Raw genomic sequence first — 27,846 nt, forward strand, 5'->3', positions numbered from 1 at the left:
GAGAGAGGCCATTCAGATGGTCAGTGTGTGAGAGGGGATTCAGTGATTCATCCTGCCCCCTGAGACCCCAGTGAGCCCACACAGGGGAGAGGTCATTCAGATGGTCAGTGTGTGAGAGGGGATTCAGTGATTCATCCTGCCCCCGAGACTCCAGTGAGCCCACACAGGGGAGAGGCCATTCAGATGCTCAGTGTAGGAGAGAGGATTCAGTTATTTATCCGGTCCCATGAGACCCCAGCGAGTTCACACTGGTTCCCTCTCTGCGTGACAAGGGATTTGCCGAGTCTTAAACACAACTGACAGCCCAGTGAGTGGACACAGGGAAGTGATCATCCACCTGCTCTGTGTGGGGTAGAGTTCACACATCACTGCAGGACTCTGATTCTGATGTTACTGTTCATCAGAGTCAGGACTGGACCTTGTACATGATGACACTGTTGGAGTATTGATGTTGTGGTTGTTAATCACATTAACTGGGCTGGAGTTGACTGAATTTATATTGCAACTTTCTGAACTTTGGGATGTCTCTTTGGGCAGTAAGTCTCCACAAACAGCAATGTGACAATGAGCAGGGATCATCTATTTTGATTTAAATTGATTGTAGCACTGCTGCTTCACAGCATCAGGTACAAGGTTGGAGTCCAGCCTTGGCCAACAGCCTGTGTGGAGTTCCCACATTTTCCCCATGTGTGGGTCCCCTCTCAGGTGCTCTGGTTTCCTCCCACAGGCTAAAGATGTACAGGTTAGGTGGATCAGTCATGCTAAATTGCCCACAGTGTCGAGGATTATGTAGACTAGTGGATCAGCCATGGGAAATGCAATTTTACTCTGGATTGCTCTGGGTGGGATGCTCTTCGGATGTTTGTTGGGATTTGATGGGCCAATGCTCTCCTTCCACACTGTAGGGATTCTATTCTATGATTAAGGATAAAGGCTTCACAGTAGGATGTCCTTGGAGAAGGAGCATGTGGTGTGTATCAACGCTCTTGATGCCTTTAGATAGAGGTGGGCACGCCTTTATCTCCAGCGCTGACCCCTCACCCCCCAACTCGACTTTGATTTTGTCCTTTCCCACTCTGTCACTTGTAATGGTTTGCTTTGCCCATAATGGGCTTTGTTTATGAATATTCAATTGGTTATTCAGGTGGTTTACTGCTATAATTGCGTAATGATGATTTTGATGGTGGGAAGGTTGCTGTGATAACACTTCTGGGTCGGAGAAATGGGGAAAAAAGAAAACTCCACAGCTCACAGAAAGAGAACTGAAAAACAGTTAAATCAAACCAAAGGTTCTGACAGGGAGGGAATATCTCCCTGGAATTTGAGTAACTGGAAAGTGATGGTGTCCGGGAGTCATTGGGATTTTGTTTTATATGGCGTTTGAAATTTTAAAACTGTTGTATTCAGATCGTTTTGTTTCTTTTCTTTTCGTTTCATTTACCGTGGAATAAACTCTTACATTTTTTAAAACCAAATTTACAAACTTTGCATTGAAGACAAATGTTAAACAAAGTCCATCAAACCATCCCTCACTTAAAACCGATGTGGAAGTGCAATCTCCTGGAGAATCCCTGTCCTGCCTACTCCTTCCTACCCGGGCTCCATGGTTATATACAGACCTAGGAGATAGCAGCAGGAGGGGGGCTTTCGGCTTTTCAATCCTGCGCCACCATTCAATGGGAAACAGCTGACAATCCAGCTCAGTCTCCTGTTCCTGCTGTGTTCCAATCCCCTTTGATGCCTTTACCTTTAAGAACTATATCTAAGTCCTCCTTTAGCTTCATTGCCTTTTGTTCCAGTGGCGTTGCGGTGTTACTGTGTGGATGTAGGCGGGGGTAATGTGATGGTTCTGCCTCCGGAAACATGCACTCAGCATCCCTCATCATCCTGCAGTTACAATCATGTTTCAGTAAATAGAGATAGAAACCATTTCCAGTATATGGGCATCACTGGCTCAACCAGCATTTATTCCCCATCTCTAGTTACCCTTGAGAAGATGGTAGTGAGCTGCTGTCTCAAAATATTTGCAGTTCATTGGGCGCAGATAGACGACAATGCTGTGAGGGAGAGTGTTGCAGGATTTTAGCCGATTGACTCTCAGTCTTTGGTTCATCAAATGCTGCTTAACTTAATCACGATCTGCACATGATTTTGAGATTTCAGTCTGTGAACCTTCACCATCTAGCACCCTATATATGTACAGATTAGAAATTCAGAAGACAATTTTAGTTTCTCTGGAATATCTTTTCCCTGTCTTTCCCTAAAGCTGTAAGCCTCCAGCACACTTACTCTCTCCCACCATTCTGACTCTGCTACCCCCTAATGTACACCCTCCCCATTCTCGTGGAGTTCCTGAGAAACAGGTCCATGCCACCACTTCCCATCCCTGGTTAGACTCTGCACCCTTTCTGGGTTCACTTCCTTTCCCTTCAGTTGCTGCAAGTCAATAATGTAACATAAGAATGTAACAAAAGGAAACAGAAAGGGAGGTGGCAGATACTGGACAGAAGAGGAACCTTCAGGCTGGGAGAATGGGTTAGATACTTCTTGGTTCCCCATTGGTCGATTCCCAGCATTATGACGCATTGGGGATGGAACTTGGTCCCACGTGGGTGTGGTGACACCTTAACTCCCCGGCAGATCAATAATAAAAGCTGATATGTTCCTCCTCCAGCCAATCACGTCTGAAGTACTTTCCGCTCGGTACCCCAAAGCACATGCTCCAAAATCCGCCCAAATTCTGTACATGTACAGTGCCGGGTTTCCCCACACACGTGTGGTCCCTGCCTCAGGGATTGTGGGAGTTGCAGTCCCCAGGAAGCTACTTGAGCCCTGTCTCTGGAAAGTGAATGAGAAGTGTGGGCTGGACAGTGTTGTCTATCAAATCCCCATTCAGACACACAGGACATATGGGCTGTCATTGGGTTTCATGGAGACATTCGTTTCCACGACCTGATTTCTGATGTTAGGAATATAGATTCAGCAAATTGGGTGATAGAGAGGTTAATAAGGAGGAGCAGATTTTAAGCAGAGGTAGCTGAGTGGTTAGCACTGCTGCCTCACAGCGTCAGCGACCTGGGTTTGATTCCAGCCTTAGGCGACTGTGTGGAGTTTACACATTCCCCCCATGTCTGTACAAGTTTCCAGCCGTGCTCCAGTTTCCTCCCACAGTCCAAATATGTGCAGATTAGGTGGATTGCCTATGCTAAATTGCCCAGTTTCCATGCATGTGCTGGCTAGGCAATTAGCCACGGGAAATGCAAGGTTACAGGGAATGGGTGGGTCTGAATGGGATGCTCATCATAGGGTTGGCGTGGACTCTGCACTATAGGGACTCTATTCTATTCTCATGAAGAAGAATGTACCTATCCCAATGTGCTGTGAATCTGTAGAATTCCCTATTCAAAATGCGGTGGATGCCAGGACAATGAGCAAATTTAATGAAGAGATACAGATTTTTAATTTGCAATGAGTTGAAGGGTGAGAGAGAGCAGGCGGGAAAATCCAGCTGAGACCGAGGTGAGCTCAGTCATCATGGTATGAAATGGTGGAGCTGGTTCGAAGGGCTGCATTCCCTCTCCTGTTCCCAGTACTTGTCTTCTTACGGTAATAACTGGGAAGCTGAATCCAAAACTCACCACCTTCACCAAAGGAGATTTTCGGGAAAAGCAGGATAGTCAGGTGGATTAGCATTTCAAACTTAGAAGATGAGGAAGCATGTAAGAGATAAAGATTTTGTAATTTTAAACTGAGGGGAGACAGTGATTTATGGTTTTAGATTGTGTAGGACATTCACAGCATCCAGAATACTCTGTTGTGAATATCTATCCTGTACTTTATTATAAAGCCAAGGTCTTTGACAATGAAAACCAAAACACCCAGGTAACATCGTCTCACCTCGTAATCTGATAAAAGACTTGTGATAAGTATGGTCAAATTTAGAATACAGTTGGAAAGCGGGAAGATTAAATCCAATCCAGATCCTGTGCTTAAACAAAGGAGACTACAATAGGATGAGGCAGGAGTTGGCTAATGTCGACTGGAAGCAAAGACTTTAGGGTGGGACAGTTGACAGACAGTGGAGGAATATCAAAGAATTTTTCAAACTGCTCAGCAAAAGTATATATCAGTGAAAAGGGAGGACTGTAGGAAAAGGAGTAATCTGCCATGGGTGGCTAAGGAAATAAGGGAGTCTATGAAATTGAAATAGAAAGCATACAAATTGGCAAAGACCAAGGAGAAACTAGGAGATAAGAAAAAGTTTAAAGATCAACAGAAAGCTAGATGGGACTGGGGGAGAAAAGTGATGAGCAACTATCCCCAGGGACAGAATAGCAGTTTACACTGCTAGAGGGGAACCTATTGTGTGGGGAACATATGGCCTCTGTAATTGTTGAAACACTTAACTGTTACCATAGAGATAATCATGATCAAGTTAAAACTCACAGCACACTGCAAAAGCCTGTACTTCCAAATAATCCTGTTGGACTATAACCTGGTGATGTGTGATTTTTAACTTTGCCACCCCGCTCCAACCCCGGCTCTTCCACATCAGAATCCTGACAGACAGCCCCACTGAAACTGAAGTGCCTGTCAGATATCTGACTTAGCCACAGGGCCGTGGGGGAGGGGTGTGTGTTTTAACCACAAAGTGCTGAACTGAACGATACTTTCGAACTGCCGTTGCCATGGAGATAATACTGAGAGACAGTCTCTATTCAAAGTCCCAAACCACAAAGGTATAAGAATGGGAGCGGCACATCGGACAGGCGGGGAGTTACCTGATGCTGCCTGGAGTTGTTCTGCATGTACACTATCCAGGTAACTGCCATGTCTCATCAATAAAGACTCAAAGACGACCTCTCAGAGTTCTGTGCCCAGTTATTCCTATCCAGCAGGGTTCAGGAATATGAGGACACAGCAGTCAGTCTTCACAGTGGAGGATACGAAGAACATGCCAGCAGTTGATAAGGAAACTGAGGAAGGTAAGGACCAAGAAACAATCATTACCACGAAAGTGTTAGAGCTGGGCAATCTAATGGAGCTAAAGGTAGACAAGTCTCTTTGCCCTGATGGAATACATCCCAGGGTGCTAGCAGAGATAGCTGGAGAAATAGTAAATACAGCAGAGACAGGCCCTTTGGCTCAAACTGGCCCATACTGACCAGAATGTCTATCCATGCTAACCCCATTTCCCTGCACTTGGCCCATATGCTTCTGACTCTTTGCTATCCACGTATTTGTCCAAATGCCTTTTACATGTTGTTAATGTACCCACCTCAGCCACTTCCACTGGCACCTCATTCAATATATACATATCACCCTCTGTGTAGAATGGTTGACCCTCAGGTTCCCTTTCATAATTTCTCCTCTGACCTTAAACTGATGCCCTCCACTCCTTGATTCCCTGGGAAAGAGACTGAGTGCATTCACCTTACCCAGGCCTCTCATGGTCTTATACACTTCCAGAAAACATCCCCCCCCCCCCCCCCTCTGTTTCCACTGCTCTAAACAAAAAAAAAATCCTCGCTTGTCCAATCTCTCCCTATAACTCAGACCCATGAGCCCTGGCAAAAATTCTTGTAAATTTCTTCTGCACTTTTTCCAGTTTAATAACTGAAACCTACACTGCATTCATCACATTTCCAGTGTTTCCCCACGGCACTGGAACCGACGTGACAACGCCAATGGATTACAAGCCATGATCGATAATTAACCCCTTTACAACAATCCCGTTTTCATAGCATTTTCCATACTGCAGGTATCCTTGTGTCTTTCTGGTTGCATGGTTAATTAAAACCTTGTCCCCATACAAAACAAATCTGTAGCTTAATTGTTCCTGGGAAATGTGCCATGTTTTTTCAGACTTTTAACAACAAATGAAATCTCTCTCCACAGTCACCACACTAACATGGACTTGGCTGTACCTCAGTAATTTTTCCAGTCACACTGACATTTGAAATATTCGCCCATGGACAGAATACACACCTTTCCTTCCACATGAAAAGGCCAATGATATTCCGATCGGCACGGATCAAGTAACTAGCAAAACGGAACGTGAAATTCAATTTGAATTTCTCATCCACAAATCCACCCTTTCAGAACCCTACAACAAAGAAATCAAGTCACCACCGTTAACACAGGATGGAAATTCATAAGACAGTGATAGTATTAAATTGTAGGTTCTTTGTTCCCCCAAAGCTTTAAATCTCAGTCTCACAATTTCTCTCTTCTGTGAACTGAAATCCAAACCAACCTCCTCACCCCTTTTCCTCCACACCCAGTTCTCACACACACTCTCTTCTCTTTGAAATCAGCTTGCTCGCTCCTGCCTGCAGACTAAGAACCAAAAAAAGGTCTCCTCCCACAATCCAAATATGCGCAGGTCAGGTGAATTGGCCATGCTAAATTGCCCATAGCATTAGGTGCATTAGTCAGAGGGAAATGGGTCTGGGTGGGTTACTCTTCTGAAGGTTGGTGTGGACTGGTTGGGCCGAAGGGCCTTTTTCCACACTGTCGGAAATCTAATCTAATCAAATCAATGAGTCTGACTCGGAGCCTCCTGGATGTTGGTGAATCCTTCCCCCACCTCCCAGGTTTCCTTCCTGGTCAGAACCAAACTGATTTTTTTGGCCCAATCTGGAACATTTTATTTATTTCCCCCCACACGGACCCTCTGATGAGAACCATCCTGCACACACTGGTCAAGTCATATCTGATTGAACTAAGATGAACCAAATTAGAACTTTAATTGCAGGCCCATCTGTGTTCCTTTCCATAACATTCCTGAATCTTCACACGAGTTCTGATAACTTTCTGCAAAATGCTCCCCCCACTGATAGCCGACCACTTGTCACGATATCAGGGGCAGGGGCCATTTCCCTGGGTCCTATTCCCAGAGGGAGGAAACTGCGAATGACAGATTAATCCCACACACGCACAGCCTCCCTCCTGGCCCTGACCAGCCGTGCACATACACCAACAATTGGCCAGCACTGCGCCCGTGCACTGGTCTCCCCTCCTGCAGCACATGCTCCAGATCACACAGAAGCTGGGTGATTGACAGCAGCTGCTGCCCAATAAGGTGGAGGGGGCGGGCTGGAGATTGTAAGCAATGAATGAATGTGGAGGATACTGGGGGATGGACAGGAGCAGTGCAGCAGTGGGAGGGGACCCTGGACAAAGTTAGCAATGGGAGAGTCTGACAGGAGAGAAACTACAGGAAGGTTCTGTTGAGGCTCAGGCAGGGACAGCTGGGAGACAGTATGGCTTGGCGGCTTGGGCACGTTTTCCAATCAGCCTTTTTAAAGATGCTGTTACTCAACTATGAGCCCGATCCTCCTGGTTCAGAGGTAAGGACACTACCACCATTTCCTGGTGGGCTAGTGGAAAGAAGGGAAGATTTTCTCAATCTCTCTCATATGGAAACTCCATGAGCTCCTCCCACTTACTGTCTACGGTGGGGATGGAAACAGAGCAGATGGGAGCGGGGTTCGGGATATAGGGACTGCCTTTCAAATGGAACTTACCTGTGTCGGTTATATTAACAAGACTCAATACACAGTCACCAACACAAAGCTGGTGTACTTGAACTTTATCCAGAATATTAACACTCATAACTGGGTGACACAGATCCCAATGTACAGAGTTAAGTCCTGGATATTAATAACGGCTTTGTGTATGAGAAATCACGTCTCATGAACTTGAGTCAATTTTTTTGAAGTAACAAAGAGGATTCATGAGGGCAAAGCAGTGGAAATGCTCTACATGGACTTCAGTAAGGTGTTCAACATGGGAGACTGGTTATCAAGGTTGATCTCATGGAATACAGAGAGAACTAGCCATTTGGATATAAAACTGGCACAAAGGTAGAAGACAGATGGTGGTGGTGGAAGGTTGCTTTTCAGATTGGAGACCTGTGACCAGTGGGGTGTCACAAAGGATCGGTGCTGGATCCACTAATTTTCATAATTTATATCAATGATTTGGATGTGAATATCGGAAGTATTGTTAGTAAGATGACACCAAAATTGGAGGTGTAGTGGACAGTGAAGACGATTCCCTCAGGTTATAACGGGATCTTGATCAGAGGGTCGAATGTGCTGAGGACTGGCAGATGGAGATTAATTTAGATAAAAGTCAGGTGCTGCATTTTGGGAAAGCAAATATTAGCAGGATGTATACACTTAATGGTAAGGTCCTCGGGAGTGCTGCTGAACAAAGAGACCTTGGAATGCAGGTTCATAGCTCCTTGAAAGCAGAATCGCAGGTAGATAGGATAGTGAAGAAGGTGTTTAGTATGCTTTCCTTTATTGGTCAGAGCACTGAGTATAGGAGTTGGGAGGTCATAATGCGGCTGTACAGGGACATTGCTTAGGTCACGCTTGGAATATTGCGTGCAATTCTGGTCTCCTTCCTATCAAAACAATATTGTGAAAGTTGAAAGTGGCCAGAATAGTATTACAAGCACGTTGGAGGATTTGAGCTACAGGGAGAGGATAAATACACTGTTTTCCCTGGAGTGTCAGATGCTGATGGGTGACCTTATAGAGGTTTATAAAATCAGTAGGGGCATGGATAGGATAAATATACAAGGTCTTTTCCCTGCGGTGGGGAGGAGGCACGATGGGAGGTGGGAGACAGAGGGGGGAGATCGAGAGGGGAGGGTGACCGTTATTTTGTAGATCTACAACACAACCCTGTTCCTGTTTTCTCCGCATCCACTTCAATCCCTCTGAAGGGCTCAGAACAAGTGTACAGTCCCTGGAAAGTAGAGTTTCAGGGTGATCAAGTGCTGAAGGTTGCATTTGGGACGCTGACCTTTATTGGTCTGTGCACTTATCAATAAATGGACCTGGGTTCAATTCCACTGTCCTGGATTCATGTCTGTGGCCACAGATGCGCCTGTCACTGACCCTGACTACTGCATCCCCTGTCACTACAGCTCTGCCATTCTCCTTCCTCCCGTTCTGTGCAGCGGAGCTATCTGTGGTGTCATGTTGCTGATTTCCCATGAGAGTCCACCCCCCTTATAAAATCCCAAGCGGTGCACAATATCTGTTTGAGAAGCGGAGCGATCAGTAGAGAGTCCTGCACTTCCTTCCTGAGCCTCTTACTTGATCTGATGGTCACCCATTCCTTTCTGCCTGTGTAACCCTCACCTGCAGTATGACGAACTCACTAAACGTGCTCTCCATAACATTCTCAGTATTGCTCCACAGTGAGTCCACTCTCAGCTCCAGGTCTGAAAAGCAGTTTCCCAGTAGTTGCAGATGGGCAGTCTTCCTGCACACATTGCCGTCACGGACACAGGAAGTGTCCCTTATTTCCCACATTGTGCAACAGGAGCACACCACTGGTCTGAGGTCTCCGATCACAATGTCTCTCTCGTTTCAGTTAGTTACTCCCATTAGGAGAATTTAAATGAGCTAGTAACCTTCCTTCTCTTCAAACATTTCCATTATAATCAAAAGTCTCGATCTTTACTTAAGCTGACATTTTATACTTTAAAAACTGTTTCTTAAAAAAAAACTCAGCAGGTATCGCTTACAACTTGGCTGTTCCCATTAGGACCATGTGAATTTCTGAATGGCCTGCACTAAAACTGAAGCTGTAGTTTACATTCTCCCTGTCTCCCCTCGCTCTGTTTACAACCAACTCCAAAACACTCTCATTGAGCCAATCAGCACCCACAGTGCAGCCCTATCATTTTCATTGTCTACTCCCACCTACACTGCCCCAACCTCCAATGCATCTCAATGGGAGCTCAGGAACAGCATCTCATCTCTCAAGACAGCCCTTTGTCATCCCAGAGTCAACATGGACTTCAGCAGTTTCTGAATGAACAGACAGTTGTCAGAACCTGGAACATTCCACCTGAAATGGTGCTGGAATTTGAGTCCACAAGGAATTTTAATGAGAAGTTTGCAGGAATTGAAAATAAGGAGTTTACAGATTAACATCATGAAGTGGGTGATTGGGTCTAAATCTGACAGTTCCTATAAAGAGACGAGGTGTAATTTGGATAAATCTGTGCTCTCTCTCAGGCCAATACCTCCTTCCACAGCTGCAGGGCCCAGAATTGAACACAAACCCCAAGGGTGATCCAACCAGAGTTTGAACATCTTTCTGCTTTTTGCTTGAAATATAAACCAGATACTTGCCCACAGACAGAACAGACACACCTTTCTCCTTCCACAGTTAAATGTCAATGGTATTCAGATCCTGATGACTCTGCTGACGATAGAAAATTGCTTTTGAGATTCCTGTCTCAATTATTCTCAATTAATATCCTATAAAATGAATTGACAAAACAAAACTCACAGTCAGTGCAGGCTGAACAGAAAAGACAAATATTTCTCTTGGTATGTGTTTGATGTGTAAATGCTCCTCTTTCAATCACCCCACCCCCACCCTGGAAGAGGACATGTCCATGTGCCTCGCTGTACCTTGCCCCCAATAAAGATGGCGGCCATAACCCAGGACCTATCACTGCCTGAGAGCCACATCCATTTTCCCATTTGCTGTAAACATGGGACCAAGAGTTTCTAATTCAGGCCTAACTACCTGTACAGAGTGTAATTAAACCCTCCCAGTCTAAACCACATCCAACTCCCCTTTCCCGTTTCCTCCTCCTGCACACACCAAGGGTCTTTCTAGGTCCAGTGACCCTTCCTCAGAACCGATGGCAGCTGGGAAAATTAGAATCCCTACAGTGTGGTAACAGGCCAAACGGCCCAACAAGTCCACACCCACCCTCTGAAGAGTTTCTCAACCAAACCCATTCCCCGACCCTATTATTCTACATTTCCCCTGACTAATGCACCTAACCTATACATCCCTGAACACTACTGGAAATTTAGCTGGGCCAATGCACCTAACCTGCATATCTTTGGAGATAGGGTTTAAAGAGTAAATAATAGGTGGGGATGGAGCCCAAAAGAGTCAGTAACATTTGAAAAGTCAAAGGAGTGGATAGCAATCTGGCTGGGAGGGTGCAGAGCTGTTAATGGTGGGGACAGGAACCTGTGTCTGGCAGCATCTCAGTGGAGGTGCTGGAAATGGCAGCTGATGTTCTACGTTCTGCTGGAAAACAGACCCTGAACTTCCAGTTGCCTGTCACTTTAACACACGAGTCTGTCCCCTGGCCAACATCTCTGTCTCATGCTTACTGCAGTGTTCCAGTGAAGCTTGATGCAAGCTGGCAGAACACTCCAGAAACATCCTAAAACACCCCGTATTTCAAGGACTGCAATTTCCCCTCCCATGTGGTCAACAATACTCTCCAGTGTATCGCCACCACTTGCCACACCTCTGCCATTGAACCACACCTCTCCAACTGCAACAAGGATAGAAACCCCCAGTTCTCACCTTCCACTCAGATACAATGCATCATCCTCTGCCATTTCCACCACCTACAATCAGATCCCACCAGAGGGATATTTCCCTCTCCATTCCTTTCAGCATTCCACAGAGACCATTCCCTGTGAATTCCAAGTCAGATCCATGCTCCCCAACAACCCCACTCCCAGCCCCTTCACTTGCCAATGCAAGAGGTGTAAAACCTGTGCCCACACCTCCCCCTCACCTCCAAAGGACCCTTTCACATCCAGCAGAGATTTTCCTGCACATCCAAACACCTCACCTATTATGGCCTTTGCTTTCGATGTGGTCTCCTCTCCAGAGGGGAGTCAGGACACCAACTTGCGGAATGTTTCAGGGAACATTTCTGCGATGCATACACCAACCAACCCCACCATCCTGTGGCCGACCACGTCAACCTCCCCACCCACTCCGCCAAGGACATGCAAGTCCTGGGCCACCTCCACCATCAAATCCCAGCCACTCGACGCCTGGAGGAAGAAAACCTCATCTTCCACATTGGGACACTTTAACCACAGAATCAAGGTTACCTCATCTCCCCTCCCCTGCCTTATCCCAGATCCAACACTCCAACTCGACACCACCCTCTTGAACTGTCCCACCTGTCCACCTTCCTTTCCAATTATCCACTCCACCCTCTCTCCATTACCGTCCACCTACATCTACCAATTGCCTTCCTAGCTCCCTTCCCACCAACCACACACATCCCTCTTATTTATCTCTCAGCCCTCTTACAACTCCCCCTCCCCCACCAACCCCGGTATTCCTGATGAAAAGAATACGCCCAAAATGTCAATTCTCTTGCTCCTGAGATGCTGCCTGACCTGCTGTGCTTTTCCAGCGCCACACGTTAACGCAAGCTGGAAGAACAACTCATCTTCTACTTGGGGACCCTGCACCCCTCCAGCCCCAGTATCAAATTCAATAATTTTAGGTTCTGAACTCTCCAATGTCCTTGGGCCCTAGCCTTTTACCCCACACACCAGGCCTTGTTATCACATAGCCTACCATTACACATTACCGATGGTTAGCCACTAACAGTCCCCATAAACAGCTATTCACCCTCCACCAGCCAGATCTTTATCCACTCCTTTGTCCAACTGCTCCCATCTCTTTGGACACGATCACCACCTATCATTTACTCCTTAACCCCTACCTTCTGCATATAAACTGACATTTCTTTTCAGTAATATCAGTTCTGAGGAAGGGTCAGCAGATCCAAAATGTTAACTCTGATTTCTCTTCACAGATGCTGCCAGACCTGCTGAGCTTTTCCAGTACCTTTTGGTTATTGTGAGAGATTTACAGCATCCGCAGTTCTTTTGGTTCTAACTTACCAGGAATTTCTAATTCAGGTCTAGCAGCCTAAAACCGTGCGTTTATAAACCCTTCCAGTCCACAATAGCTTCATTTCTTCCCCAGACTTTGCAGTCTCTCCCACTCCCTTCACACTCACTAGGTCCCCCTCACCGTGACACTGCGCCTGCACAGCTTATGGCCACATATTGGTCTGCTGGACCCACCCCAATTCACTCCCATTGGCTGGAGGATCACGCCAATTCTCCTATTGGTCTGAAGCTGCTGTCAATCACCCGGGCCCCATTGTGACATGAGTGGGCACCTCCAAGAGCATCAGATGCTAAGGGGTGACCTCAAAGAGCTTTATAAAATCATGAGAAGTGTGGATGGGAAAGTTAGACAAGGCCTTTTCCCCGGGTGGGGGAGTCTAGAACGAGAGGGTGTAGGTTTAAGGTGAGAGGGGAAAGATTGAACAGGGACCCAAGAGGCAACTATTTTCACACTGAGATTGGTGCGTGTATGGAATCCTCTGTTCAAGGAAGTGGTGGAGGCTGGTACAATTTCACCATTTGGCATCTGGATAGGTATGTGAATAGGAAGGGTGTTGGCAAATGGAACTAGATTAGGTTGGGATATGTTGGCATGGACCAGTTCGAGCAAAGGATCTAATTCGATGCTATAGGTCTCTATGACTCTGCCCTGGGATGAGCTTCATCATTCACAGTGAATGGAGCAGTAACAGAGCACAGGGGTTTGTGGCTATTCAGTCCAATGGGGCTGTACTCTGGCCCTCGGGAGATGGTGCCAGTCTATCCCAACTCACCTCCCATTTGTCTGTAGCCCTCCAAATCCTTCCTTAAAAAAGTAAAATTCCAAATTTGTTTTGACAATAACTACTGAATCTGCATCCAGCTGTCGTCAAACTGTTCCAGATGCTCAGAACTTAATGAGTAAAATAATCTTCACATTTTTAACCTGCATTATTTGCCAGTTACCTGAAGGTAGTTACTAAAAATTGTGACGTTAATAATTTCTCCCTCTGTCTCTCTGTAAATTAAATATCCTGGAAACAAATCTGCTCCTGGTCAAAATCCCTGCCTCACCTTCTCAGCTCCAAGGAGAATTATCTGACCTCTGCTAACTCTCCATAAAAGAGAAACCCATCTTAATTTTTCTAGTGCCATAACGATGTACAGCAGAGAAGCAGACCCTTCGTTCCAACTTGTCCTTGCCGACCAGATATCCTAAATTAATCGCATCCCATATGCCAGCACTTGGCCTATATCCTTCTAAACTTTTGCTAATCACAGACAACATCTCAAAGGCATAATTGGGTAATTGTACCAACCTCCACACTTCCTCTGGCAGCTCATTCCATACACGTACCATGTTCAGCTGGAAAACATTGCCCCTTAGATCCCTTTTAAATCTTTTCCCTCACACCTGAAGCCTGTGCACCCAAACTTTGGACTCACATATCCTGGGAATAAGACCCTGGGATTTCACCCTATCCATGCCCCTCACAATTGTATCCGATGCTTCAGGGAAAACAGCCCTAGACTATTCCGCCTCTACCTATATAGCTCGAATCCTCAACCCTGGCAACATCTTTGCGGATCTTTTCCGAACCCTTTCATGTTTCAAAATTTCATACCGATAGCGGGGAGACCAGGACTGAAAGCAGAATTCCAGAAGTGACTGAATCAATGTGCTGTGCAGCCGCAAAATTTCGTCCCAACTCCACTACTCAATGCACTGACCAGTAAAGGCAAGTACACCAAACACCTTCTTCACTACCCTGCCTATGGTTCCACTTTCAAGGAACTATGAACCTGCACTCCAAGGTCTCTTTATTCAGCAACACTCTCCAGGACCTTCCCATTAAGTGTATAATTCCTGCCCTCATTGGCTTTTCCAAAATGGAGCACCTCACATTTATCTGAAATAAACTCGATCCGACAATCCTCAGCCCATTTGATTGAAGTCCCATTGTACTCTGAGGTAACCTTCTTTGCTGTCCAGTGCACCTCCAATTTTGATGTCTACTGTAAACCCACTAACTATACCTCATATATTCACATAGAAATCACTGATATAAATGATGACAAGCAGTGGACCCAGCACCGATCCTTACATTATATTGCTCATCACAGGCCTCCAGTCCGAAAAGCACGACCCTCCGTCTCCAACCTTCCAGCCAATTTGTATCCAAAAAGCTGGTTCTCTCCGTATCCCATGGTGTCTAACTTGCTAACCAGTCTGTCATGTGGAACCTTTTTGAATGTCTTTCTGAAGTCCAAGTCAGTGATTTATGTACAAAGCCATGCTGACTATCCCTAATCACTTCTTGTCTTTCCAATTACATATAAACCTGTCATTTAGAATTCCTTCAAACAGCTTGTCTGCCACTAACCTCAGGCTCACCAGTGTATTGTTCCCTGGCCTTTCCTCATCATCTTTCTCAAATGATGGCGCCTGTCTTGCAGCACCTCACCTGTGGCTATCGGTGATAGAAATATCTCAGCGAGGGGCCCGGCAATCACTTCCCTAACTTCCCACAAAGATTTGGGATACATCTGAACAGGTCCCACAGATTTACTCAGCTTTATATTTCAGACATCCAGTACAAACTCCTCTGTAATATGGATAGTTGTTAACTTATCACGATTTATTTCTCCAAAGTCTCTAACTTCCATATGCTCTTTCAGTAAAAGCTGACATGAAATCCTCGGATAGTATCTTTCCAACCTTCTGTGGTTCCACAGACAGCCTTGTTGATCTTTGAGGGTCCCTATTCTCTGCCTGGTTACTCTTTTATCCTTAGTGTTTTGTAGAATCTCTTTGGATTGTCCTTAAACCTCTTTCCCCCCAAAGCTATCTCATGTATCTTTTTTGCCCTCCTGTTTTCCCTCAAGTGTACTCCTACTGCCCCTATACTCCGAGGGATTCACTCAAACCCAGCTGTCTGTACTTGCCATATCTCTCCTTCATCTTTTTGACGATACCCTCAATTTCTCTAGACACACAGCATTCTCTATACCTACCAGACTTGGAAATAACAGGAACATTCTGTCTCTGTACTCTTGTTGTCTCATTTTCACAGGCCTATGGAGGCAATGGCAGATGAGGACATGGAAACAGACATTCTCAGTAAAGAGGTAGTGTTGGGAAAGATAACAGCCCAAAAGTACACGGGTCTTCTGGCCGTGATGGAATGCATCCCAGGGGACTAAAAGAGATGGTGAAGGGTCTATTGACCTTCCTTGCTAGAGGGATGGCTATGCTGCAGCTGTACAGGGTGCTGGTGAGGTCACACCTGGAGTACTGTGTACAGGTTTGATCTCCTCACTTCAGCAAAGATGTACTGACACTGGAGGGGGTGCAGAGGAGGGTCACTAGTTTGAGTCGGGAGTTGAGAGGGTAGGTGTATGTGGAGAGACCGAATAGACTGGGACTATACTTGTTGGAATTTAGAAGAATGGGAGGTTGTATTGGAAAAAATAAAATTAAGAAGTGAATGGATAAGATAGAAGCAGGGAGTTTATTTCCATTGGGGGGGTAGCGGGTCAAACTAGAGAGCATAGCGTCAAAATAAGGGGGTATCTGATTTAGGACAGAGTTGAGGAGGAACTTCTTCAGCTAAAGGGTTATGAATCTGTGGAATTCCCTGCTGAGTGCAGCAGTTGACGTTATCAACTTGAATGTCTTTAAGACAAAATGTAGATAATGTGAACAGGAAAGGAATTAAGGATTATGGTGAGAGAGAAGGAAAGAGGAGCTGAGGCCACGAAAAGATCAGCCCTGATCTTATTGAATGGCAGTGCAGGCTTGAAGGGCCAGATGGCCTACTCCTGCTCCTATTCCTTCTGTTCTTATGTTCCCACTTTCCAGCCGTCCCTTTACCTGGGGGTCGCAGAGAAATATTGAAAGTTCTCGCCTTGAACCGTCAAAATTCACCTTTGTCCAATTTAGAAACTTAACTATTAGATCTGGTTTATTATTTTCTGTAACTATTTTAAAACTAATAGAATTATCGTCAGAGAATCCCAAGTGTGGAAGCAGGCCATTCAGCCCATCACATCCACACTGACCCTCTGAGCCTCCTATCTTAACCCTGTAACGCTGCATTTCACATGGCCAATCCACCCAACCTGCACATCCCTGAACAATATGGGCAATTTCACATGGCCAATCCACCCAACCTGCACATCCCTGAACAATATGGGCAATTTCACATGGCCAATCCACCCAACCTGCACATCCCTGAACAATATGGGTAATTTCACATGGCCAATCCACCCAACCTGCACATCCCTGAACAATATGGGCAATTCAGCCTGGATTATCCACCCAACCTGCACATCTTTGGACTGTGAGAGGAAACCAGAGCACCCGGACGAAATCCACACAGACAACCTCAATAAGGTGATCAGCCTGTTCCTATTTCCCAGTTCCACCCAAGTAATTTCACCGGGCGAACTCCCATGAATATCCTCTCTAAGCACAACAATAATGTTATCCCTAATCAAAAACACCATTCCACCTTCTCTCTTATTCCCCCTTTCTATCCTTCCTCTTACATCTATTCCCTGGAACATTAAGCTACCTGTCCTGTCCAACCTAAGCCACGTTTCTGTAATACCCACTATATCCCAGTCCCATGTTCAAAACCATATCTTAAGCTCATCTGCTTTCCCTGTCAAACCTCTTGCATTGAAGTAAATGCAGTGCAGTGCTATCAAAAGGACAGACTGATGGGCAGAGGGGGTAAGATGGCCCTGTTGGTGAGGGATGACGTTCAGTCCCTTGCGAAGGGGGAGACACAGAATCAGGAGATGTAGAGTCAGATTGGAGTGTGGCTAATGATTAGATTAGATTACAGTGTGGAAACAGGCCCTTCGGCCCAACAAGTCCACACCGACCCGCCGAAGGGCACCCACCCAGACCTAACACTCCAGGCAATTTAGCATGGCCAATTCACCTGACCTGCACATTTTTTGGGACTGTGGGAGGAAACCGGAGCATCCGGAGAAAACCCACGCAGATACGGGGAGAATGTGCAAACTCCACACAATCAGTTGCCTGAGGCGGGATTTGAACCCGGGTCTTTGGCGCTGTGAGGCAGCAGTGCTAACCACTGTGCCACCGTGCCGCCCTAATGTTATCCCACTTTTCAAGAAAGGTGGGAGAGAGAAAACAAGGAATTATAGACCGGTTAGCCTGATGTCAGTGGTGAGAAAGATGCTGGAGTCAATTATAAAAGATGAAGTTACAGCTCATTTGGATAGCAGTAATAGGATTCGTCAGAGTCAGCATGGATTTACAAAGGGGAATATACTGACTTGGATTGAAAATTGGCTGGCTGACAGGAAGCAAACAGTAGTGATAAACGCTTCCTTTCGGAATGGCAGGCAGTGACTAGTGGGGTACCACAAGGTTCGGTGCTGTTTACAATATACATTAATAATATAAATGAACATATTAAAAGTAATATTAGCAAATTTGCTGATGACACAAAGCTGGGTGGCAGGGTAAAATGTGAGGAGGATGTTATGAGAATACAGGTTAACTTGGACAGGCTAAGTGAGTGGACGGATGCATAGCAGATGCAGTTTAATGTGGATAACTGTGTGGCTATCCACTTTGGAGGTAAGAACAGGAAGGCAGATTACTATCTAAAGGAGTCAGGTTTGGTAAAGGGGAAGTACAACGTGATCTAGGTGTTCTTGTACATCAGTCAATGAAAGCAAGCATGCAGGTACAGCAGGCAGTGAAGAAAGCTCACTGCATGCTGGCCCTCATAACAAGAGGAATTGAGTATAGGAGCAAAGAGGTCCTTCTGCAGCTGTACAGGGCCCTGGTAAGACAGCATCTGGAGTATTGTGTGCAGTTTTAGTCTCCACATTTGAGGAAGAGCATTGTGGCTATTGAGGGAGTGTTGGGTAGGTTCATGAGGTCAATTCCCGGAATGGCGGAATGATCATATGTTGAAAGATTGGAGCGATTGAGCTTGTATACACTTGAGTTTAGGAGAATGAGAGGGGATCTGATTGAGACCTACAAGATTATTAAAGGGTTGGACACTCTGGAGACAGGATGCATGTTTCCAGAACCAGAGGACACAGATTAAAAATAAGGGAGAGGCCATTTAGAACAGAGTTGAGGAGAAACGTCTTCACCCAGAGAGTAGTGGCCACATGGAATGCTCTGATCCAGAAGGCAGTGGAGGCCAAGTCTCTGGATACTTTCAAGAAAGAGATGGATAGAGCTGTTAAAGATAATGGAATCAAGTGTTACAGAAATAAGACAGGAACAGGAGACTGATTGTGGATGATCAGCCATGATCATAATGAATGCTGGTGCTGATTCAAAGGGCAGAATGGCCTATTCCTGCACCTATTGTCTATTGTACCTTGTCAGTCCGATCTCATTCTGTGTCTTACCCTTGCCTTGCCCTTGCCTGTCTAACTTCTCAACTGTACCAGTCTCAGACTTACCTCCTTTCTCACTATCTCTTTAGGTTTCCCCTCACTCCCTCACTGGTTTAATGCCTCCCGTGTAGGACTAGCAAATCTCCCTGCTTGGATATTAGACACCTTCCAATTCAGGTGTAATCCATCCTTCTGATGCACGTCAATTCTACCCCAGCAGAGATTCCAATGATCCAAAAATGTGAATCCTTCTCCCCTGTATCAGATCCTTAGCCACGCATTCATCTGCCGTACCCTGCTAGTCCTACTCTCACTAGCATGTGGTACCGGGAGTAATCCAGATATTACTACCGACAAGGACCTGCTTATTATCCTACAGGCTAATTTGATTAGATTAGATTAGTACATTACATTACAGTGTGGAAACAGGGCCTTCGGCCCAACAAGTCCACACCGACCCGCTGAAGCGCAACCCACCCATACCCCTACATTTACCCCTTACCTAACACTACGGTGTAATTTAGCATGGCCAATTCACCTGACCTGCACATCTTTGGACTGTGGGAGGAAACCGGAGCACCCGGAGGAAACCCACGCAGACACGGGGAGAACGTGCAAACTCCACACAGTCAGTCGCCTGAGGCGGGAATTGAACCCGGGTCTCAGGCGCTGTGAGGCAGCAGTGCTAACCACTGTGCCACCGTGCCACCCACAATTTGCTATATTCTCTCATCAGGACTTCATCCTTCTCTCTTATGTCATTGGTACCAATGTACAGCGACCTCCCACTGACCATTTCAGAATACTCTGCACCCTCAGAGCCATCCTTCACCCAGACAGTAGGGAGGCACCACCCCATTCTGATGTCTCACTGTTAGCTACAGAAACTGCAGTCTGTGCTGCAGACTAGAGAGCCCCCTATCACCATCGATCGCGTGGAACCTGATATACCTCACTAGATCCATTCCACTAGGAACTTGGCTGTCAGTGCGATAGTCCCCTGAGAGTCTGTAACCCCCGACGCTTTCCAAAACAGTATACTTGTTTGAGATGGAAATAACCACAGGAGATTCCTGCACTACTTGCCCTCCACTCTTCCCTTTCCGAGAGGAAACCCATCTACCTGACTGGATCGGCAGTTTTCTTACCTTTCTGCAACTGCCACCTATCACATCCCCCGGCTCCTGTAAATTCTTCATTACCTTTAACCATCGCTCCATCTGGTCCATGAAATCCTACAGGATTTGCATCCTCACTTCCTGCAGACAATCAGGATCATTGAAACTTTCCTTAATCTCCTACATCCAACAGGAAGAGCACATCACTGTAGAAATGGCCATCTCTGCACCTTAACAGTCCACAGACCCAGAAAAAGGCACACAGTCTTACAGCTTTACAAAACACTCCTCTAGAATAAATTAGTACCAATATTTTATATTAAAAAACTTAATCAAAGTATAAGATGTGTAAATAAACCATCACCCTACTGAATGTTGTAGCTTTACTAAAATAAAACAGACTAAGATTGATCTTTGAAGAGACCGAAACCCACAGAGCTGTGAGTCACAGATGAACAGCACTAAACAGAACCTTCGCTCAAATTTGTCCATGCCGACCAGATATCCGAACCTAATCTTATCCCTCTTGCCAGCACCTGGGCCATATCCCTCTAAATCTTTCCTATTCATGTCAAGTATCCAAATGCCTTTAAAATGCTATAATTGTCAGCCTCCACCACTTCTTCTGGCAGCTTATTCCATAAACGCACCACTCTCTGCGTGAAAAAGTTGCTCCTTAGTTCCCTTTTATATCTTTCCCCTCTCACCCTCAACCTATGCTCTCTATTTCTGGACTCTCCTGCTCAGGGAAAAGACCTTGTCTGTTTACCCTATCCATGTTACTAATGATTTTATAAACCTCTACGGAGGTCACTCCTCAGTCTCTGATGCTCCAGGGAAAGAAAGCCCCAGCCTTTTTGCTCTCTTCCTGCAGCTCAAACCCTGGCAATATCCTTGTAAATCTTTGTTGAACCCTTTCAAGTTTCACAACATCCTTCCGATTAACGGAGACCAGAATTGCACACAATATTCCAAAAGAGGCCTAACCAATGTCCTGTCCATGACCTTCCAACTTTCATACTCAATGTTCTGATCAATGAAGGAATGTATTCCAAACACTTTCTTCAATATCGTATCTACCTGCAACTCTACGTTCAAGGAAATATGAACCTCCACTGCAAGATATCTTTGTTCATCAACACGATCTAGGAATTTGCCACTAAGTGTATCAGTCCTGTTAAGATTTGCTTTTCCAAAATGCAGCACGTCACATTTATCTGAATTAAACTCCATCTGCCACTTCTCACCCATCTGAACAACATCCTGTTGTAATCTGAGGTAACCACTCTTCGCTGTCCACTATACCACCAATTGTGGTGTCATCTGCAAACTTACTAACTATACCTCCTATGCTCATATCTAAATCATATATATAAACGACGAAAAGTAGTGGACCAAACACCGATCCTTGCGGCACTCCACTGGTCACATGCCTCCAGTCTGAAAAAACAACCCTCCACCACCACCCTGCCTTCTACATTTGAGCCAGTTCTGTACCCAAACGGCTAGTTCTCCCTGTATTCCATGAGATCTAACCTTGCTAACCAGTCTTCCATGGGGAAGCTTGTCGAGCGCCTTACTGAATTCCATAGATCATGTCCACCTCTCTGCCCTCATCAATCCTCTTTGACACATCTTCAAATAACTCAATCAAGTTTGTGAGACATGATTTCCCATGCACAGAGTCATGCTGACTATCACTAATCAGTCCTTGCTTTTCAGAATACACATGCATCTTGTTCCTCAGGATTCCCTCCAACAACTTGCCCAACATCAATGTCAGGCTGACCGGTCGATAGTTCCCTGGCTTGTACTTACCACCTTTCTTAAATAGCGGCACCACGTTAACCAACCTCTAGTCTTTCGGCATCTCATCTATGATAATCGATGATACGAATATCTCAGCAAGAGGCCCAGCAATCACATTCCCAGCTTCCCACTGAGTTCTCGGGTACACCTGATCAGGTGCTGGGGATTAACCAAGCTTTACGGGTTACAAGACACCCAGCACGTCCTCCTCTGTAAGATGTCGACATCTATTTCCCCACATTCTATATTGCCCATGTCCTTCTCCACAGTAAACACTGATACAAAACATTCAGTTAGTATCTCTCCCATCTCCTGCGGCTCCACGTGTAGGCTGCCTTGCTGATCTTTGAGGAGCCCTATTCTCTCTCGAGTTACCCTTTTGTTCTTAATGTATATATAAACACCCTTGGGATTATTCATAATCCTATTTGCCAAAGCTATCTCATGTCCCCTTTTTGCCCTCCTGATTTCCCTCTTAAGTATACTCCTACTGTCTTTAATGCTCAGGGATTTTTGGGATTTTTGGATTGGAATAAATGCAAAATATTACATCTTGATAAAACAAACGATGGCAGACTGACACTAATTAAAAACAGGGCCTCGAGTAGTGATATGGAACAAAGAGGCCGAGGGGTTCGGGTCTTTCACGTCTGTGTCACATGTAGACAGGGTGGTTAAGAAGGTGCTTGGCACACTTGCCTTCATTGCTCAGACCTTAGAGTACAAGAGATGGGACGTTATTTTGGATGTTGGGGAGGCCTTATCTGGAATTCTGTGTCCAGTTCTGGTCATGCTGATATCGGGAGGACATTATGTAGTTGGAGCGGATTCAGAAGAGATTTACCAGGATATTGATGGGAATGGATAGTTTGAATTATAAGCAGAGGCTGGATAGGCTGCGACTTCTTTCACTGGCACGCAGGAGGCTGAGGAGTGACATTATTAGACGTTTCTCAAATCATAGAGGGGTGGTATCAGTAATGTGAACAGCAGGTGTCCTTTCCAGGAAAGGACACGATTTAAGACTGGGTACATACCTTTTAAGGTGACAGCAGAATGGCTTTAAAAAGGCGTTTGGGATTTTTTTTATTTTTGTTCAGACAATGGTTTATGTGTGGAATGAACTATCAGAGGAAGTGGTAATTGTGAATCAAATTACAATTTTAGGGTGACACCGTGGCTCAGTAATTAGCACTGCTGCCAGGGCCCCAGGTTCGATTCCAGCTTTGGACAACTGTCTCTGTGGGACTTGCACATTCTCCCAGTGTCTGCATGGGTTTCTTCCGGGGGCTCCAGTTTCCTCCCTAATGAGAGAGCAGCCCTATGGTCTGGTAGGACAATGCTGCCTTTACCTTTTACACAGTGATGCCACTGTGTCTCTGGGGTGGGTAGAGGGAATGCTGAAGGTGGTGGATGGGACACCACTCAGGCACAGTGCTTTGTCCTGGAGGATGTTCACTTTCTTTAATAGTGTTGGGGGCTGCACTGATGCAGGCAAGTGGAGAATGTTCCAACACAATCCTGATGTGTGCCTTATAGAGAGCAAAGAGACATTGGGGAATCAGGGGTTTGGGGAAACTGAGGTTGCTCTCCTTGTAGCAAAGGCTATTGAGAGGAGCTGTGACAGAGGGGTTTAGAAAAGTTACACGTTATAATAATAAACCTTATACCCATCAGCTCATTATACAAGGATTACAGGACACACATTAAAGGTCTGGGAAGATTCAAAGGAGAACTTTTATCCAGCAAATGGGATTCAGATGGAATATACAATACTCTCATACAATGCAAATATCCAGGTCCTGATTAATTGCCTAATACAATCAGAGTTAGGTGTTACAATGACGGAGATTACCATCTGAATGTCCACCTGTAGTATCCTGTAATACAACTTTATAAAATCCATCACTGTCAGTTCAGGTTAGAAACTCACACCATCCCCTCCTACTGGCCCAGGATGACTGGAGACATTACCCCTTGTGGAGGTCAGCAGTCAGTTCAGGTGGAAATCTATGTGGGTTTCTCGGAGTTTCCATCTTGGAATTTCATGTGACTGAACAGGACAGATCTTTGACACATGGGACAGAATATTCCAAGAGTCAGTAAGATGTGGAGAGCAGGATTTGCTTCTTTTTTTTTCCTTCCGTGCTGCCGCTGTGCCTCATCAATAAGACATGGGGTGTGAAAGGCTCATGCAACTCGATGGGCAAGTTGTCTCCATTCTGACCAATGGGCAGCAAGCTTCTCCCATAGAGTATCTCTAAAAACAGAGCAACTCTGCTTCACTCTGCCCAGTGCTCCCAGTAAATGTTTAGAAGAATGGGGGGGGGGAATCTCCTGGAAAAGGCATAACTGTAAAGTTCTAAGAGGATTGTGAAGAGAGAGAGATGCACAGGAGAAGGGGGCAACAACTTGTCAGATGGAATATAATTTGGGAAAATGGGAAGTTGGTCATTTTGGAGGGGATAATAAGAGAACTGAGTGCTATTGACATGGTGGAAACTGTAGAAAACTGCACCACAAAGGGATCGGGAGGTAATTGTGCAGGAAACACTGAAAGCTAGCAGATTCTGGGTCAGTCACGAAATCAAGGGTTCATTTCAGATTCTTCAAGTTTAAGATAACACCAACACGGGTAAGGGGTTTCAGTAGCAATGGAGCTGGAGTGAGGTGGAGACAAGCAACATTTGAGAGATTGGAATTCCTGGTGTTAGTGCTTGCGTAGATGTCTCGGTGGGCTAGTGAGAGGGAGGGAAGCAGCAGAGGCAGCTGGTCGGATTGTCTGTCTTGGTGACAGAGAAACTCAATGTGCTTCTTGCCCTTGTTGTTGGAGGGAAGGATGAAGGAGACAGGATGATGGACAGTGTTTTACAAAGAAACAAAACCTGGGTTAGTGATATTTAAAGTGAGTGAACAAACCTAATGTATTTAACTTTTATCCAGAATATTAAAATGTACAACTGAAGTCCTTGTTCGAATCCTAGCTCGGCAGATGGTAGAATCTGAATTCAAGAAAAAATGACTGGAATTAGGAATCTCCTGATCTCCATGGAACCATTGTCAATGGCGAAAAAGTCCTGCCAACCTGACAGTCACCCAACAAGCTACTCACTGTATTAATCACTGCAAAGTCTCAGCAAAGGAATGAAACTGGATGGACCACTTGGCATCTAACAAGGCATGAGGAGATACAACCACAGAATCAGCCCTCTCGACTCTGCAACATCCTGCTCACTAACATCTGGGTTTTTTTTGTGCCAAAACGTGGCGAGCTGTCTCACAGACTAGTCAATGAAAAGCTTGACATAGTCATACTCACAGAGTAATCCCTTACAGATAATGGCCAGACACCACCATCACCATCCCTAGATAGAGAGTGTGATCATGGAAAAGCACAACAGGTCAGGGAGCATCCGAGGAGCAGGAGAATCGACGTTTCGAGACGAAGCCCTTCATCAGCCTGACCTGCTGTGTTTTTCCAGCACCAGACTCTCGACTCTGATCTCCAGCATCTGCAGTCTTCACTTTCTCCTGAAATCTCTGGATATGTCCTGCCCCACCGGCAGGACAGGCAGAGGTGATGGCACAGTGGTGTACAGACAGGGAGGATTTGCCCTGGGAGTACTCAGCATTGACTTTGGACACCAGGAAGTCTCATGGCTCCTGCTGATTACCACGTACAGTGCTCCCACAGCTGATGAATCAGTGCTCCTCCATGTTGAATAACACTTGGAGGAAGCACTGAGGGAATAATATTGTGACAAGCCTACTCTGGGTACAGGATTTCAATGTCCTCTACCAAGGGTAGCTCAGCAGCAGGATTACTGACTGAGCTGGTCGGGTCCTCAAGGACATAGCTGCTCAACGGGATTTGCAGCAGGCGGTAACGGAACCAGCAAGAGGGAAAAACATACTAGATCTTATCAGTATGAATCTGTCAGCTGCAAATGCATCTGTCCATGACAGTATCGGTAAGAGCGACCATCCCACAGTCTTTTTGGAGACAAAGCCTCACCTTAAAGTTGAGAAAAACCTCCATTGTGCTGAGTGGTACTATCACCATGCTAAATGGGACTGATGTAGGAACTCAAACTGGATATCTCTGAGCTACTGTAGGATAACAACAGCAGCAGAACTGTACTAAAGCACAATCTGTAATCTCATGGGTTTGTACATTCCGCACTCACCCATCACAATGGACAGCAAAGGAGGGCATGCCATGAGCAGCACCAGACATACCTAAAAATGAAGTGCCAACCTGGTGAAGCTACCAAGCAGGACCATCTGCATAATCAAACAGCATCAGCAGCAAGCAACAGAGCGAAGTGATCCCACAATCAATGGATCAGATCAGAGCTCTGCAGTTCTCCCACACCCAGTTGTGAATGGTAATGGACAATTAAACAACTCGTTGCAGGAAGCACTACAGATATCCCCACCCTTACTGATGGAGGGGTTTCACACACCAATGCAAAAGATAAGATGACAGCATTTGCAGTAATTTTCAGCCAGATGCAAAGTGAGATGATCCATCTCAGCCTTCTCCAGTGGTTCCTAACGTCACAGATGTGAGCTTTAAGCCAGTTCAATTTAGTTCGAATAATATCGAGAAATGGTTAAGTAGTGTAAAGGCTATGGGTCCTGCTAACATTCTGGCAATATTACTGATGGCTTGTGCTCCAAAACTTGACACCCACCAAGCCACGTATCGCTCCAGCACTGGCATCTACCGACAATGTGGAACATTGCCGAGGGATGTTCAACACAAAAACACAGGGCAAATCCAATCCAGGCAATTTCCCTGTCAGCCCACATTCGATCAGCAATAAAGTGATGGAAGTAGTCATCAACAGGCCTACCAAGCAGCAGCTGCTCAGCAACAGCCAGCTGAGCGACACTCATTTTAGGCTCCACCATGGCAACTCAGCTGCCGATTGTGTTACCGCTTGATTCACAACCTGACAACCAGCTGAATCCCAGAGGTGAGGTGAGAGTGACAGCCTAGTCCCACTCCAACACCACTATTTCTAGCTGATTCCACCCTCATCTCAGCTCATATACTGAAACTCTCATCCATTGTGTGTTATCTCCAGAATTAATTATCCAAACACACTCCTGGCCAGCCTCCCAAATTCAACTACCCTGTAACCTCAAGAAAAATTGAAAGCTCTATCGCCCACATGCTCAGTTCTCGCCAAACATGGTCATCCGTCAAAAGGCTCCTATTCATAAGCAACAACAATTTAAAATTCTCATTCTTGATTTGATTCCTGGCTGTGATCATCCCTAGCTCCCTGCACCACACATCCTTTGAGACCTCGACAACCCATTTTCTTTGAGACTCCCAACGATTTGTTAATTCATTACTTCAACTGTGTGGCTGATTCTACAGTTACTGAAGCAACATGGTCTGGAATTTGCAGACAAAACCTCATAGGTCTGCTTTCCACCTTTAAGACATCCCTCAAAACCTGCTTTTTGGCAATGCTTTTGGTCACGTAACCTAATATCTCTATCTCTGGCTTTATATCTAAAGATTTCAATAGTATTTTTGTGAAATTATAAGCATGATAATAAAAATACAAACTGTTCTTGATTTGGACATTATCTTCAAATATTCACTGCTGCTGTAATGAATAATCTGTAACATCTCTTACCCAACCACATTGTGGGAGCACCTTCACCACACAAACTGCAGCTGTACAAGAAAGTCAAACATCGCCCTCTCCACAAGCAACAGGGCTTTGGCATTAATCACTGGTATCTGTGGAAGGAGAAACACAGTTGATGTTTCAGGGAATGCAAAA

The 27,846-nt window shown here is 45.5% G+C and overlaps 1 long non-coding RNA gene across 1 annotated transcript; it reads right to left on the bottom strand.

The window, feature by feature from the left end:
- Window positions 1–1,325: 1,325 nt before the first annotated feature.
- Window positions 1,326–27,768, bottom strand: LOC148148046 (uncharacterized). Its single transcript, XR_015759303.1, has 3 exons — window positions 27,697–27,768; window positions 4,782–4,976; window positions 1,326–2,189 (listed from the first exon to the last, which is right to left on the bottom strand). It is a non-coding gene; the product is annotated as an uncharacterized LOC148148046 (long non-coding RNA).
- Between the last annotated feature and the right edge of the window lie 78 nt (window positions 27,769–27,846).

This window comes from Chiloscyllium plagiosum, unplaced genomic scaffold (assembly GCF_037043375.1).
Source record: "Chiloscyllium plagiosum isolate Xiang-an unplaced genomic scaffold, Cpla_swu_hap1 HiC_scaffold_14, whole genome shotgun sequence".
In the NCBI taxonomy this organism is placed as follows: domain Eukaryota; kingdom Metazoa; phylum Chordata; class Chondrichthyes; order Orectolobiformes; family Hemiscylliidae; genus Chiloscyllium; species Chiloscyllium plagiosum.